Raw genomic sequence first — 17,719 nt, 5'->3', positions numbered from 1 at the left:
TCAGCAGATTCAAATGCCGCTGTCCGGTGGAGCCAGTCTCTTGTCCTCCTCTTGCAGACAGGATAAATTGGCACTTCTCCCATTGCTTGATCGAAGTTAGCACGCCAGTCAATCTCTACCAGAGCGTAGTGATATGCTCTAAATTAGTAGACAAGCTTGAAATGTACCGGATTCATCAAATGTGTCCTTTCGAACTCGAGCTTGAGACCATGGACAGTTCGGCATAGGGTCATTAATACGCCTCCATTCTCGCCCTCGCTTCAAGCAAATATTGGACGCGCAGTACAGGGGCAGCGGACTCTGGAAGACACCTGACAGCTGAAGAGGCAGCAAGTGATACGTTTTGACTCTCTACGATCATCGCTGTCCAGAGCATGTCAACAAAGTGCTCAAGAACTGGTTTGGACTGGGCAAAGGCCCCTCTACCCCAGAGGAACAAAGGAATTAGGGGTATAAGTATTGGGACCCTGCTCCCAAGAAATTAGATCCTGCTTGACAAGAAGAACCTCTGCCTGAGGAGGAGGAACCGGGAAAGCTGTAAGGAGGAGTACTGTCCCTGACCTGGGGGATTGGCCTGCAGTGGTTGCCTTGCTGCTGAAGGAGAGGAGAAAGACTACAAAGACTTTATTTCAACTTGTGCTTCAAAAGATCTCCAAGGGCTTGGAATAGAGCTTGCCTCCTGCTGAAGTCTCAGGAACAACAGACTTCACCCCCCAGCTCCCCAAAGTTCTTTGGAAGTGCCTGCTGCTGTTGTTGGGCCTTGTGAGGGACTGCGTGTCACAAGGAGCTGGAAGCGCGACTCAAGAAGGAGAAGCGTGCCGCCGTCGGAACTGTTGTCGTCGCATCATGTAAATTGTGATGCCGCTGCAGCATCGCATCGAGCGGAAGCGTCTCGCATCATACAAGAAGTGTCTCGCAATGCCGAAGAAGCGTGTCGCCATCGCAGCCATCGTAGCTGACGCATCGCACCGCATCAAGAGAAGAGTCTTGCATCGAGGAAGAAGAGTGTCGCCATCGCAGTCATCGTAGCTGTCGCATTGCACCGCATCAAGAGAAACGTGCCGCCTTCGGAGCTGCTGCCGTCGCATCGCTTAAAGGGGTGTCGCCGCTGCAACATCGCATCGAGTGGAAGCGTCTCTCAAACGTCGGAGAAGAGTGCCGCTGCCAAGGCCGCTGTCGTCGCATCGTGTAAAGGGTGACGCGGCTGCAGCTGACGCATCGAGTCGAGTCTTCTCGCAACATCGGAGAAGCGTAACGCATCTGTAAGATCTTCACATCTTTATTTCTTTGCACCGAAAACTTCATCGCATCAGCATCGTTGCACCACTTTCGTTGCCCTGCGTGTCACATCTAAGGTACATTGACTTAAAGTGTCGCATTTAAGAACTTAAGAGAACTAAGCAAACTTCTACCATCTAAAGTAACAGTATTGTGTATTTTTGTCGTTTAATGGTCTTGTGGTAACTCTATAAAAAGAATCCCTATTTTTAATATAAAACCTGTGTGGTGTCCATTTGTAGTGTTGTCACTTGGGTACTGTATGTGTTCACAAATGCTTAACCTATAACGCTCGGAGATAAGCCTTGTCTGCTCGCGCCAAGCTATCTAGAGGGTGAGCAGGGGTTATTTTAGGAGTGTAACCCCTTACCCTGACTAGAGCAAAAGTTCCCTGCTTGTCACAAGTACTACCTGTGCCAACCAGAGAACCCGGATTCTAACAGTACTTTTGTTGCATAATCCTAGTAAAGTGTTGGTTTGCGAACGGTAACGTTCTTCCACGATATTTTTGAAAAAGTGTCTCAAACTTAAAGTGAGCATGAATTTATAGAAGCTGATTTGGATTTCCAAGGCGTTTTAATGATAGGTAGGTACGTAGGATGTTCCTTTTTGTAAAGTCTTCATTTGGAGTTCTGAAAGGTAACATTTTGAAATGTTGATGACTTAGGGGCCTGTTAGTATGACGGGCGGATCGCCACCGCTGGCCCGCCATCACACCACAATTTATCCCCCACCATATTACTATGGCGAAGGGCACCGCGGCGGATGGAAAGACCGTCCGCCGCTTTTCCGCCGGTCGGATTGCCGGCCGTGCGGAAAATGCAGACAATATGGTGGCGGTGCCTTGCACGCACCGCCATCCATATTGTCATGTGCAACTTGAAAGGCCTTTCCATGGCGATGCCGCCATGGATAGGCCGGCAAAAAATGCTTTGGGGGCCCGTTACGGGCCCCCGGCGAGGTAGGGGGTGGGGGGCTGCACTTGGGGGGTACCTATGGTACCACCCTTCATTGGCATACGCAAGGTGGCAGGCACCGCGCGGTGCCTGTCACGTTGTGCATGCCAATGCACAACATGTATATTTTACGTTGCAGCGGGTGCTGCTTACAGCACAACCCGCCGCAATGTAAAATATGCAAGATGCGACCGCCAGGGTGGCGGCCGCATCCTAATGGGCCTAGCGGGACCGCCGCACCTCTGGTGGTCGGTCCTGTTTACCGTTATGGTGGCGGGCAGCCAAAGTCCACCCGCCATCGTAATGGGACCCTAGGTTCTCTGGCTCCTTATGCCCTTCGCCACTGGTTGTTGTTTTTCTTTTGAACCCCCTCCTCCTGATTCGCCTTGTAGTCCTTGGCCTTTCTCTAAAAAAGAAATCTCGTTAGATGTTTCACCTGATGCGGATGGTCCCTCTCTCTCAGTTCTTTTATTGTCTCGTTGTATTGGAGGTTGCCTTGTGGAAAGCGAGTCATCAGAAGATGAGGCTTTGGTATCTGTTGATCGTCCCATATTTGGTCTTTGTTGTCTTCTGTGCGTGTAGATGTCTGCCCAGTTATAACTTCTCCAAGTTTATAATCTATGGTATCACGCTTGAATTTTCAGATTTTTCTTTGATTGATTTCTTTGGTATATTCGTCTAGTTGCAAGTTGATGTAATTGAGTGTTTTGTCGCAGATTTCTTTTGGCTTTTTACCGGTTGGCTCTTGTTTAGGCTGAGTAACCTCTTTATTGAGATCTTCCAGAAGTTTTGACAATTGTTCAACAATATTAAGTCTAATGAAAATTTATTTAGAATGGCGTACCACTTCTCGGTAAACCTAGTATTGTTTTTGCATAAAGTTGATTTTAATGATATCTTTAGCCCTCTTGGGATTTGTTGAGTTTTATGATATTTAATTAGTTTACTCGCATGTAAACGTTGATTAATCTCTTTTTTGGAGATGTATAATAGTTGTTTAATATTAGATTCAATTGATGCCGTGCTAGTACTAACACTCTCTGTTTCTTCTATGAGTGAATATATTCGTTGAGTTTCATCATGCGTAAAACAAAATGTCTCAGCTCTATACCCTGTCAGGTTGGCTATTTCTTCATAGGACATTGTATTCCGGAGTGCGTGGTCTGTTTACTCAGAAATGGTTTAAATATTTTATCCAACTTATCCCTTACTAATGAGTGCGTGTGTCTAACCACTAGTTGGATAAAATATTTAAGCCAATGAAAGGAGGTCAGAGCTTTAGAGGCAGAAGATCTTCTAGCGAGCTTGAGAACCAAACGTGTAGCTGCATTCTGAATGTGGTGAAGTTTAGTAAGACTACCTTTGGAAGCTCTTAAATATAGAATATTGCCATAGTCCAATTGAGATGTGACCAAGGCATGAACAATGGTTTTCCTGGCTGTTGTGGGTAAAAGATCAATAAGAATGCCAAAGCACTTGCCAGCGACTTTCCTAATTTGATTATCGAAAGAGAGTTTAGAGACGAACCATACCCCCAGATTTTTGTTTTCAGTTTTGGGGGTGGGGGTTTGCCCCAAGGATTCAGGCCACCAAACTGAGGTCCAGATTGAGGGAGCTTTCCCAACTATCAGTACTTCAGTTTTATTGCCGTTAAGTTTTAGGCAATGATTGGACATCCACGATGCTAGGTCTTCTAGACATAGGGAGAAGTGGTAGGCTGTAGAAAGGGTGACAATTAGCTGTGTGTCATCTCCATAAGACACAATTGTCACATTGTGTCTTTCCATAATGTCTGCAAGGGGACCAATATAGAGATTGAATAGGTTAGGGCTTAAAATAGAACCCTCTGGTACCCCTTGCATAAGCGCCATGCTTTCTCCTACGATCCTGTAAAAAGAAACGTAGCCAGCGCAAAGCTCGACCTCCAACACCAGATTGGTTTAGCCTTTGAAGGAGTAAGTTGTGCGGTATGGTGTCAAAGGCCACGCTTAAGTTCAATGAACTAGTGTGGCTGTTTGTCCCGTATGCCCACACTTTCTCAGAGTTTCAGTGGCCAGAAGGAGAGCAGATTCCATAGAATAGGAGGCTCTGAAGCCGGACTGGTTTAGATGGTATAGGTCATTCGCGATAATGTACGTGGTTAGTTGTTTATACACCACTTTGTCCATGATTTTGGCATATAAAGGTAGCCAGGAAATAGGACGTAAGTTTTCTAGTGGCTTGTGATCAGCACAAGTTTTCTTCTGAAGTGGAAGGACCACTGCCTGCTTCCACTTCAGAGGAACCTCCCCTGCGCTGAAACAGAGTGTAATGAGCTGCTGAATGTATGGGAGGATAATTTCCTTCCCCTGCAACAAAATCTTAGGAGGAGCAGGGTCTGCAGGGAAACCTGACTTGATACCTGACAATATGTTCTTCAGCTCCTCCAGGTTAGGGGCCATAAATTCCTTATGACCGTTCTCTCTAACAGGTTCTTGCAGGAGGAAGTCAAGATTGATGGGACTGTGCGCTTCTAAAGGAAAGGTGTCATTGATGGTCACTACTTCGGACAAAAATAATGTTCAATCTTATTGCCGTTCTTAAAAGAAGAAGGTGCAGGCGCTGTAGTTTGATCTAGTGAAGACAGTGATTTCAAGATTGAAAACAGTTCTTTATATGAGTTATGAGTGTTTTCTATATTTTTGTATAAAAGTTGCATCTGGTTTTCTTAATAAGTGCATGGTACTTTTTAAGTTCTGTTTTATAATTATCTTTGCTGATGGGGCAGTAGTCTTTCCTCCAAATATGTTCCAAGGATAAGATCTTCAGCGAACCAAGGAGTGGAGTTCTGCGCCCTGGGATTTTTATTTCCCGTTGTCCATGGCGCAACTTCATCTAGGGTTTCCGATATCCAATTTTCAGTTTGAGAGTTGGCTACAGTGACATCTTCCCTTAACTGACGGGCACTACATATGAGAGACCTAGCAAATATTGCAGGATTAAGCATGTTCCATTTTCTTCTCCTCGTCTTCTGATTAGACATGTTATTAGGAGAAGTCCGGAGGAATGGCACGGAGAAAGGTACCCCATAATGGTTCCACCAGGGAACTTTTAAAGGTGTTGCAACTTTATTTGTGTGAAAGTTGGCGAATATGAGATCTAAGGCGTGGCCTAGTTGGTGGGTTGGGGTAAGCACTCTTTGAGTTAGGTTCATGGTGTCCAGCTCCCTGAATAAAGTTAGTGCTTCGGGATTGGACTCATTATCAAAGTGTAGATTCAAACTGCCTAAAAATATCAGATTTTTTGGGCCTAGAGCAGGTTGGACAATGTTCTCAGCCAGACTAGAAATGAATCGTGTTGTGGGACCTGGTGGGCGATAAATCAGAAGGCCCATTAGGGCAAAGTTTTCTGCAAGATAGAGAGAGGAAGAGATGGCTTCACATTTCTTGATATTAGTAGCTTTAATGTAACATTTCATAGCTAACTTATGAATAATTGCTATCCCTCCATCTCTTTTTATGGGGCAGTCTTGTCTTACTTACCCGTATCCTAACAGGATTGCATCTAGAATGTCTGGTGCTGAGATTTCACTGAGCCAAGTTTCAGTCAGAAACAGGGCATCAGGTTATTTTCCCATAATGATTTCGAAAATGTCAATCTTATGTTTGATCATAGATCGACAGTTGATCAGTAAGAATTGAGCATTGTCGTCCTTAGACCTGAGGGGCTCGTTATATTTAAGACTAAAGTCGCAGTGAGGACATTTCAGTTTAGGAGGGTCCAGCGTAAGATTGTGTACACACCCGGTGGCGGTTTTAGATGCAGGACTTTTAAGTTGGTCCGGTGAGTACCTTAGGTTAGGTTGGGTATTAAACTGATGGGGGTTCTGGCCTCTGGCCCCGGCCAGACATGGACGGGCACAGACAGGCTTGCCTTTGGTGCACCTTTAGCGCTCCAGTGGGGCGCCCGCAACGCACGTACTCACCGCAGCCATACACAAGTAGACTGCCTCCAGGGGCATGGCCCAATCCCCACCAATCCAGAGTGAGTAGTGCAGGGTGGAAGAACTCACCACGCCCTTCTCTCATGAGCTGAAACAGGTAAGGTGATCGTAAGCAGAGATTAAAACTTAGCCAGACAAGTCTGGCACTTAGGTGCTACAAGGAAAGAAAAGCTATTGAAATATTAAAAGGGAGCAAGGCACCTCCCCACATTAAGTGCTACAAGGAAACTAAAAACAGTAAAAACACTCCAGTCTGAGTAGTGTGAGCACTCGTATGGGAGTGGGATATGATTAGAATCAATCAATCAATCATAGGCATTTGTATAGCGCACTGCTCACCCGGAGGGTCTCAAGGCGCTGGGGGGGGGGGGGGGGGGGGGGGAACGCTACTGCTCGAACAGCCAGGTCTTGAGTTGCTTCCTGAAGGCGAGATGGTCTTGCGTTGTCCGGAGGTGGATGGGGAGGGAGTTCCATGTCTTGGCTGCCAGGTAGGAGAAGGATCTTCCTCCGGCGGTGGCTCTGCGGATGCTGGGGACGGTGGCGAGAGCGAGGCTGGCGGAGCGGAACTGGCGGGTGGGCTTGTGGAAGGTCAGGTGGCTGTTGAGGAACTTGGGGCCCAGGTCGTGGAGGGCCTTGTGTGCGTGGGTGAGGAGTCGGAACGTGATTCTTTTGTTGACGGGGAGCCAGTGCAGGTCTCTCAGGTGTCCGGAGATGTGGCTGTGTCGGGGGATGTCCAGGATGAGTCGTGCTGAGGCGTTCTGGATCCGTTGGAGTTTCTTCTGGAGTTTGGCGGCAGTGCCGGCGTAGAGGGCATTCCCGTAGTCCAGCCGACTGGTGACGAGGGCCTGGGTGACCGTCTTCCTGGTCTCGGTGGGGATCCACCGGAAGATCTTTCGAAGCATGCGCAGGGTGTTGAAGCATGAAGACGAGACGGCGTTGACTTGTCTGGTCATCGAGAGGGAGGAGTCCAGGATGAAGCCTAGGTTGCATGCGTGGTCCGTTGGCTTGGGGGTGGCTCCCAGGGCGGGGGGCCACCAGGAGTCGTCCCAGGCGGAGGGTGATGATCCCAGGATGAACAGTCGCTCCTACCGGAGGTTGTGATCGGACGCATCCGTGCCACGGCCATGCACAAGAAGGATGCCTCCAGGGACATGGCCCATTCCCCACCAATCCGGAGGGAGTAGGGCAGGTGTGGAAGCACTCACCATGCCCTCCACTGATGAGCTGGAATAGGTAAGGTGATCGTAAGCAGAGAGCAAAATGGAGCCAGGCAACTCCAGCACTTAGGTGCTACAAGGAAAGAAAAGCTATCAAAATATTAAAACGGAGCCAGGCACCTCCCCGCATTAAGTGCTACAAGGAAACTAAAAACAGTAAAAACATGGGCATAGGTTCCTGGGGCCCTTATATGGCTCAGGAAGTGGTGCCCATACCAACTACCCAACTAAAAATGCATCAGGCCAGGGGATTGGGTCTCTGGGACCATTACATGGCTCAGCAAGGGGGGCCGCATGCCCCCCTCCCGAAACCCAAAATGCATTGGGCACCAGGAGACGGGGTCACCTGGGCCATTAAATGGCTCGAGGAGGGGGGCCGCTTGCCCCTTCGCCCCCCAAAAAAATTATACAGTAGAAATGTGACAGGAACAGAGTAGCTGCTCATTTCACATTCACTGCTCCAGCTGGGCAGCGCCTCATAAAGGCCTGCAAGCGCTTCTTTATTGAAGATGTGTTATGCTTGTGGTGCCCCTAGAAGGGGCAGGGGCACCACCAAGCATTTTGGAAATGTTGTGGGGGACCACAGGGAGTGCAGCAGCCCCCCAGGGACATTTTTTAAATGTTGCAGCAAGTCTCCTTGGTCACTGAATTCATAACCACAAGAGTGCTTACCATATTTTTAAAGCATTCTGAGCTGAAGCTGTATGTCCTTCAGCTGGGGTGCTGTGACCCTTTGTGGTTAGTCCTATGGTTGCATTTTGTGGCTTGAAGAATGTTAAGGAAAGACTCAACATATGTTTATGGAAAAATGCCCAAAAATATTCATGTGGTATGAACTATTGTTAATCATTGTCATATATATACATGGAAACACATTAGATTATAGTTATTGAAACATTATTGTGTTGATTTATTAACAAACCCAAGAGGTCAGCTTTATATTTGATGATGTGCTGACCCCTTGATAAAGTATTTTGGTGTTCTGACCCTTTGACAAAGACAGTAGGTCTGCCATTCTTAAAACAACCCCCTTTTATTAGGTTGAGAAAAACCTCCACTGCTCCAGCTGGGCAGCGCCTCATAAAGGCCTGCAAGCGCTTCTTTATTGAAGATGTGTTATGCTTGTGGTGCCCCTAGAAGGGGCAGGGGCACCACCAAGCATTTTGGAAATGTTGTGGGGGACCACATGGAGTGCAGCAGCCCCCCAGGGACATTTTTAAAATGTTGCAGCAAGTCTCCTTGGTCACTGAATTCATAACCACAAGAGTGCTTACCATATTTTTAAAGCATTCTGAGCTGAAGCTGTATGTCCTTCAGCTGGGGTGCTGTGACCCTTTGTGGTTAGTCCTATGGTTGCATTTTGTGGCTTGAAGAATGTTAAGGAAAGACTCAACATATGTTTATGGAAAAATGCCCAAAAATATTCATGTGGTATGAACTATTGTTAATCATTGTCATATATATACATGGAAACACATTAGATTATAGTTATTGAAACATTATTGTGTTGATTTATTAACAAACCCAATAGGTCAGCTTTATATTTGATGATGTGCTGACCCCTTGATAAAGTATTTTGGTGTTCTGACCCTTTGACAAAGACAGTAGGTCTGCCATTCTTAAAACAACCCCCTTTTATTACGTTGAGAAAAACCTCCGAAATTCATTGAAGAAATCAAAGGTAAAAGTAATGTTATATTTAGGTTACGGTAATAATATTTTACTTTGCATTGAAAAAAACCTTAGAAATTCACTGAAAAAAACCAACTATAATTCATGGCCTGCCATACGGTGTTATACCCTCACATATATTACATAACTTTTGACATGTTCATTGATTGCTTTGATAAGATACCTAATGAGATCAGAAATTACATTGATAAGAATGCTGTGCACGGAGCGGCAAAAGTTATATTTACTATAGGGCACGAGTTACAGTTACTTGAGGTAACTAAAACTAGCCAATTTCACACTTTTTTTGTTTAAAACATTACCTTGTCCCTGACATTTTCACCTAACTATAACGTAAATTTAACAACTTTCTGTGAATTTCTAAGGATTTTTTATGTAGAGGAATGTAAAGTAAAATATCATTACCATAGCCTAACTATAACATCACTATCAACTTTGCTTTTTCAATACACACACACACACACACCTACACGCACGCACGCACACACACACACGCACACGCCCACACACACTCGCTCTGCCGCAAAGAATGAACCACACTCCAGGATCTAATGATAATAAAGATTTTACTTCGACTAACGTTTCGACCTCCACGGTCTTTGTCAGAGTCACTATATATATAACATGACAGCCAGAACTTCAAAACTTTATTTTGTAGGGGTGGAAGTAGACAGCTCAATTGAGTGTACAAAGGCACCAGTTCATCAGCTACCACTAGCTCAGGCTCACTCTGAGATTGCAACTTGAAGCTATCCTTTAAAACTATGGATAGGAGACCAATGGGTTCAGGATTTACTCAAGGGATGACCCTATTGCATCCATCCTCAGTTTGGGGGACTCCATAGGGATTAGTGTAAACTTCCTGGCTAGACATGAAAAATGGCGGGGCAGCTTGCTGCACAGGTTGTCAGACACTTTCATCCTTACACTTTTCTAGTCAAATATTCACAGAAATATAATTACTCTCCTCATTCAATTGCCTCAGGAAAATCTGAATTTTATTGTTTGTCATCGCAGGGTAAGGATCCAAATTCCGAATGAGCAATACAATTATAGTGGAATTCAATTTGTAAATTTGGACTAAAATACATACTAGGGGGCAGATTTACAAGAAACCGACGCATCTCTGCATTATAGACGGATGTGTAATAAATTTCCTTGCGCGAAGCAATAAAACCCTTGCGCCACCAAATATGCGTCGCATTTACAATGCGGCGCACTGTAGCGCAAGGATTGACAGATGCATCACGCATCTGTTGGCGCAGAGGTCATGCATTGCTGGAGTCGTGTCGCAAGCATAGAGAGACTGATAGGACCAAGGTTAAGAATTGTTCGAGTGTTACAGTATTTCTTGAGGAGAAGGCATTTAAGGTCTCTTTTGAAGCCAGTGAAGGAAGGGTTGCATTGTAGGTCCTTCGGTAGAGAGTTCCATATGCTGGTAGCGTTACCCGAGAATGAGCGAGCCTGGGTAGATATCTTTTTTAGTTTGGGAGGAACAAGAAGAAGTCTGTTGGAGCTTCTCAGTGCTCTGGTTCTTCCTGATTTAATGAGTTTGTTGTCTAAGTATTCAGGGGAGTGTGAGTGAATGGCTTTGTGGGTGATACAGGCGGTTTTGAAATTGCATCTTCCTTCTATAGGGAACCATTTGATGGTCTTGAGTGCAGGCGTGATGTGCTCTAATCGTTTAATATATGTTATGAGCCTGGCTGCCATGTTTAGTACAGATCTGAGAAGAGCGAGGTGTGATTTCGGGGTCCCTGTGATGATAGCATTCCCGTAGTCAAGTTTGGAGAGGACCAGAGATTGAACAACATTGAAATGGGCACTAAATTTGCATAGGCATGCAGTTTTACTGATAAAGCTGTGCACAAACGATACTTTGTGGAATACGGGATTCAGCAAAATATTTATCATTTGCGCATCAACAAGTAAATGGTCTTGATTTGTTTTGTTCTTATTAAAATATTTGTTTCTGTTACACTTTAGAATTAAAATAATATGTGTTCCACTTGTGCCTTCCTAATAGCTGAAATATGTGAATATTTCATTTAAAAATGTTGTAGGAAGGTGGAATCTGACTATATGGTTGCCCCCAACCTTTTGCCTGGTATTTGGATGGTTTTTGACTAGTCTGGCTGGGATCCTGCTATCCAGGACCCCAGCCTATCTGCTTCCTCTCTAAAACTGATGTGAGTACCCTAGGTACCTTCCAATTGGATACTGAGGAAACCCTATCAGCCCTTGTAGATGGTACCCTAGGTACCCAGGGCATGGGTCCCTCAGAGGCCTACCAGGGGCTGCAGCTCTTATTGTGCCACCCCTGGGACAGCCATACCAAATGACACCACCAGACCACTACCGTAGTCTGGGTAAGGTGGTGCTTGCACTCCTTACAGGGATATAGGTATCCTGTATCCCACTTAATACAACACATATATCCTCATAGGTCACCCCTAGAGCAGGCCTTGCTAATCCTACAAGGCAGGGTGCTGAGATATATGTGAGGGGGGACCCCTACCTGAGTAGGGCCCCTCTGCAACCTTCGTAAAATCATTACTGGGTTGTTTGTAGTGTAGCCATACCATATTCTCTTTACCGCATTATAAGTATATCGCGATAACGTGATAACTTGAGAATGGCTACACAGAACCATATCGTGTTTGGTGTCAAACATGTAGGAATCATACCCCCAATCCAGCCATGGGACTGAGGGCATGATTCCCCCCTGCTAGAGGGGCGGTATGGGAAAAGCGGCAGAATTTAGACACCAATTTAAAAGTGCCCGCGAACTACAAAATGGATGCTACCCGCCACCCACACGACTCTGGCTGCCTGTTGCTGGGCAGAACTCCAGCCACGGCAGCTGGACAATAGGTATCCTGTTGCAGGGAGGTGTTCCCACCTCCCCAGACAGACTATGTGGATTGGAACTGGGTGGGTGCACCATAGGATACCTTTCAGAGTTGCACGTAGGCTTCTCCAGTGCCTACATTCTGCATACACCGCCTGGAACCGGTTTAGGGGCATCCTGTCCCCTGCCCTGGCGGCAAACACACAAAGGGGAGAGGGTGTAGCCACCCTTTCCAGTCTGACCTCTCATTGGTGGGCTCTGAGCTGGACACTCCCCTAATCTTTGGATAAAGGTGAATACTGGCTCCCCAGAGCCTCAGATTATTCTTGAACTTCACAGTCTTGACCTTCAACTTGCTGCCGCACAGCTACCTGAAGAAATCTCCCTTGGGGTAAAGGAGTTACCCCCCTGCTTGGCAGGCACCTGAAACACTGCAAGTGACCTGGTTGGAACCTCGCTGCTCCTTTGGACATCGACGACTCTTTCCTACCTTGAGGTGGGCTTCCAAGCATCCCAGAGGCCAGTGAGTGTGCACAGTAAAGCTCTGGACCGTGGACCCCATGGGTGCCGAGATCCCCAATACCCCAGGACACCGGCCACCTCTTGCACAGCACCCGACCCCGACAAGTGGGGAAGTTGTGCTTTGGCCCATTATTGAGCCAACCTCTCAGCAGCATCTGTGCCAAAGATCGACACCCTAGCCTGCTCCGGCGACCCGTGGGCGCACCTTTACGCACGCCAAATTGCTGCCTTCCGCAGTCCCTTGTCTCTCAACTTGTCGGCCCTAGCGGAAGACCATCTTCAATTCCAAGAGTTCCCCTGGTTGCTCCAGACCTGCTCTTCAGTCCCCTCACTGGAAACCTTGCTCAGACCTCGTGGGTCTGCACCAGTAGCTGCTTTGTGTTTCTTGCGTGGGTTGCAGTTGCCAAGACTTAGTAGATCCAATCCGGACACTAACACCGCAGCGACCCTCATCCTTTGTGGGACAGTCGCCCTCGAGAAGCTGGTCTTCCTTGAAGCCTCTTGGACCCCATGGCTGACGATCCAAGCTACACCTCTTCCACCTGGAAGCACCCGACATTGAAGGGCTCCTTCTCTTGAGCCCCCTGGTCACTGTGCCGTGACCCAGACTCTGTCCCCTCTGCTTTCAGGTCCTTCTCTACAAGATCTACATTTTCATTCTTCACGACAACGACGACGCTTGTGGCTAGCTGCAGTTCTTCACGTTTTGCCATTGAAAATCAGCCCGCGACCCGACATCGAAAACGACCTATGCACCGGCGTCCCTGGGGCAGGTAACAGTGGTACCTCGGTACTCTCGTGGGTGTGGGCCCTTCAAAAGCTTAACTCTAAAGTGTTGAACTTGAACTCCTGCTAGAAGAGTTTTTAATCTTGTAACATTCAACCGCGACATTCTCCATAGGCTATAATAGAGATCCCGACAGTAACTTCAGTCACTGCACGCGTCTCCCGTGGGTCCCCTTCCTCACTACCTTGGTTGGTTTCACAAGGGGCCAGCGACCCTAAATGCCCTAGGCATTGTCTGCAGAATTGTCGTGGTTCTTATACCACTTTTTTGATATATGGTTTGGTCCTCCCCTGGGGCCTGATGATTCCAGTGCTCTTTATTGTAACAATCAATGCTTGTTTGAATTGTATCTTCACCTCTAGCCTCATAAAGAGACTAGTGGGGTTATTCCTAGAATAAATACATATATTTTATATATATACCTGTGTGGACTACTCTTTCATTTGGTTATTCAAGAGGTTATCTATGGTAAAACAATAAGCTTAACACTCCTTCAAGACTTAGCCTGAAGGCTGCTCTCCTCAGCTACCACTAGGATAGCTTTCTTTAAAGGTTGTCTTTAACCTATCACCTTAAGAGTCGAATTGGACTGGTGCAAGGTGGCCACTATAACTAGTGACCAGCATATGCCAGGCCAACTTCTCACAAATGTTTAAATGTCCATGTGACATCCTTTAGCCTTTCCTTTAACTCCTGTACCCCAGCAAGATTATCACCTAGGTCACTTTTACAAAATCCAGTCACTTTGCAGTCAGATAAATACAAGTAAACACCAGTTTCCAAAAAAGTGGCAGTTGTTAGAAGACAGCCTGAAATTTGACCAACATTTAAGGATATCTTCATTGCTCAGTCGCCTTCTGAACTCTAGCATGGTTATTTCTGAGGGTGTTGCAACACCCCGGCACTACTACTTCCAGCGCCTTTGCCCTCTTTTTCCTTGGGAATAAGCTTTCCTGCATACCCCATTGGATATCCCTGTAATTAAAATCGAAATCATATGTGGTAAAGGGAAGACTGCCCATTATGTAAAAGATATCTCTTTCATGCATAAAAGCATATGTAATAGACTGAATGTGAACCTTAAATCCTACTGTCATTGTTGGTGCATCAGAACATTCTTATATCCATTAATACCTCAAAACACTCCAGACGACCAAAAGAATGCCCTATAGGACTCTGGGCAGATTTACAAGAAACTGCCGCATCTCTGCCTTATAGCAGAGATGCGTCAGTTTACTTGCGTCACTCCATGGATGCGTCGCATTTACAATGCGGCGCACCATCGTGCATGGAATGACAGATGCGTCACGCATCTGTTGTCGTAAAGGTAACGCATTGCTGGAGTTGTGTCGCAAGCACAACTCAACTCCAGCAATGCTCAGGAATGCCTATTCCTATTGTGCTACATCATTCCTTATGCCTGCTTCAAGCAAGCATAAGGTTTCAACGCAGTGGCGCCATAGAAGTAGCGCAGTGAAATCTTGTAGATTTCACTGCATCACTTTTCCGAGGCTTACTTGCATTGAAACGGCCACCCTGCATACATTATACCTGACACAGGCATAATGTGGTGCAGGGCTTTACAACATGCCGCATCTCCCTAGATGCGTCACGTAGTAAATGTGTTGCAACGTGGCACATTGTTTACACTGCCGCTGCTTCACAAAAGTGACGCAACGGTGGCGTCAAGGTGCCGCAAGGGGCTTGTAAATCTGCCCCTCTGTTTGTACAGTTCCTTAATGAGAGCAAGGGCAGTATTAGGCGATGCCTGCTCTATTTGAAATCACCATACGATGTATTCCAATGTATGCTCACCCTCGCCTGATTTAAGAGACAGAGAAAAAGACTATTTTAGGACTAGAGGGACTCTTTATCAATTGTCTTACTTCAGGTAACTTTGAATTTAATCATAAATGGAACTTTTACTGTATCCAGTTCTAGTCTGTGGAAGTTGTCCAAGACAATGCACTAAGGCACTTGCTAATATTCATCTCACTTTTATATGTATTCGTATCTAACTTTGGTGAAGAAATTGTGTTTTGTAGTCTATATTTATACGAACTGTATGGTTTTCCTTTTATGTGCTTTTATGGTCTATATTTGACCGAATAAAGATATATCGAATCAAAAGGAAGAGACGTGGCATAATGGCCAAAGCTACTGACTTTGGAGCTGCGAAACCCGGTTCGAGTCTTGGCGTGGTCTCAACATCCTGTGATTCTTGGCAATCACTTCAACATCCTGTGATTCTGGGCAAATCCCTTCAACTTCCTGTAGTTCTGGTCAAATCACTTGGGGCCAGATGTACAACCCTTTTTTACGGCCGCAACCTCCTGATTGCGGCCGCAAAAACGGGTAATAATAGTATGTACAAATGCAATTTTGCGAGTCACTGACTCGCAAAATATCATTTGCGACTTTCGCTATTAGAAGGGACATCCCTTCCTAATAGCGAATCAATATGCTATGTACTGATGTTTTGCGGCCGCAAAACACTCGCAGTTTACCACCTACTTCAAGTAGGTGGTAAACCACTTGCAAAGGGACCCCTTCCCCTTTGTGAGTATGTGAGAAAATATTTTTTAAGAGCAGGCAGTGGTCCCCGACACCACTGCCTGCCCTTAAAAAAATGAAACTGAAAAGTTCCATTTTTCTTTTTTAAATGCATCCCGCTTTCCTTTGAATAAAATGGGCCGCATTAAAAAAAAAACTGCTTTATTAAAAAAGCTGTCACAGACATGGTGGTCTGCTGACCCCAGCAGGTCACCATCCCTGTGAATGCTCGCCATTCCTAAAGGGGTCGCAAGTGCGTCTGCCTCATTAATATTAATGAGGCATGCAATTTGCGAACCCATTAGGAATCACAAACAGTGTCTGAGAGACTGTTGTGCATTCCAATTAGCGAATCGCAAATTGCAAGTCGCAAACACGACGCAATTTGCAACTCACTAAATGGCGGGTCGTACATCTGGCCCTTGATCTCCCCGTGCCAACCAATATGAATGTGTCCTTGTGTAATGTAACTGGTGATCATGTAAAGCGTTCCAATACATTCGGGTCGAGTTCGAGCTATATTAAAAAACTGGGAAAAAAAACTAAAGAAATGGTCTCTAAGGGGAGAGCGCTCTTAAGCATCATAACATATATGCGCAAAGGAATACATTCACAATTATTTAGTATTTATCTTCTGCAGTACTTGGGATAGTCAAAACTGCAATGTGGTCGAATTATGTTTATTTTTCCACTCACAGTGCAGTAACCCAAAAAATATCCATGGATGAAAAGCTAGCTAGTAAATAAAATGAACCTCTCTAATGAAATTGCCAACTACCGCTAGATGGCAATGTTGGTCCTTGTTTTTCTCCAACCATTTTCCTCTGATCTTGATTGAGCACATTAAAAAAAACAGATAAGTGCAATTGTCCGAGACAAGGAAGCATTGTTTTCTAAAAGGCTGCAGGAACCTGTGGAGAGTGTAGATCATGAGCATGGGAAATGTTTCCTGTCTAACAAAAAAAATAATGTGGCACACGATGTTCCAAAGGGTTCAAAATTAAACAGAATTTATATTCTGAGTCGCACAGGCTGTCCGTTTAAAATTGACAGCAGTACAGCCAGCTAGTTTTTGAACTCAGTTTGTATACGAATTACACCACCCATTTTTGCAGCAATTGATTTTGTCAACATATTTAAGTGGTAATGCACTCTAATAAACAATAGTTAAAAGTAGCACAACTTGTTTTCGATAGATAAAAACAATTTCACGAGCTACTCAGCTATTCAGACCTGTCGAAATTAGAGATGGGTGTTTTGTGTTTTTTAATTAGCTGAAAGTGAATGTGAAACTGGCTTCGCACCCGCCTGCCCCAGATTTAAACAAGCAGTGGCAAAGCCAAAAGTTCTGATGTTCTCTGCTCGCCTTTTGGTATTTCTTATTTTGTTTTGTCATGGCTTTTGCAAATTCTATTTTTTGGAAAGCTGATGGACGTTTTTCAATCAAAAAACAAAATCATTGAGTAAAGCAAAAAATGTTTATGGTTTCAAAGAAGCACACAATTCTACAGTGGCGTCACTAGGGTTGGTGTCACCCGGTGCGGGTAACTCATGGTGTCACCCCCTCACGACTTACCGCATGGACCTCCTCCGCTCCGAGTCCGCCAGTGGACACAGTTGGCAAATAACGGGACCATACAGAATCCTTAGTAACATTTGTAAATGTAGATCAGGGCAATCAATACTGCTATGATTTAAAGCACCAAGAAACTATACCGTTCACGTTGTATTTTATAGGAAGAAGGGAACTCTTCAGCCAGGAGTGCTGCAAGGATGCAACTGATGTGGGTGGGGCGGGCTGATACAAAGCCAGGGAGGGATGGTGGATGCTTCAGGTGGAAGCAGAGGGTGATCTGAGTTACTGGGTATCAGAGCAAGGGT

This window comes from Triturus cristatus, chromosome 6 (genome assembly GCF_964204655.1).
Source record: "Triturus cristatus chromosome 6, aTriCri1.1, whole genome shotgun sequence".
Lineage (NCBI taxonomy): Eukaryota > Metazoa > Chordata > Amphibia > Caudata > Salamandridae > Triturus > Triturus cristatus.
This window is presented reverse-complemented; position numbering follows the sequence as displayed.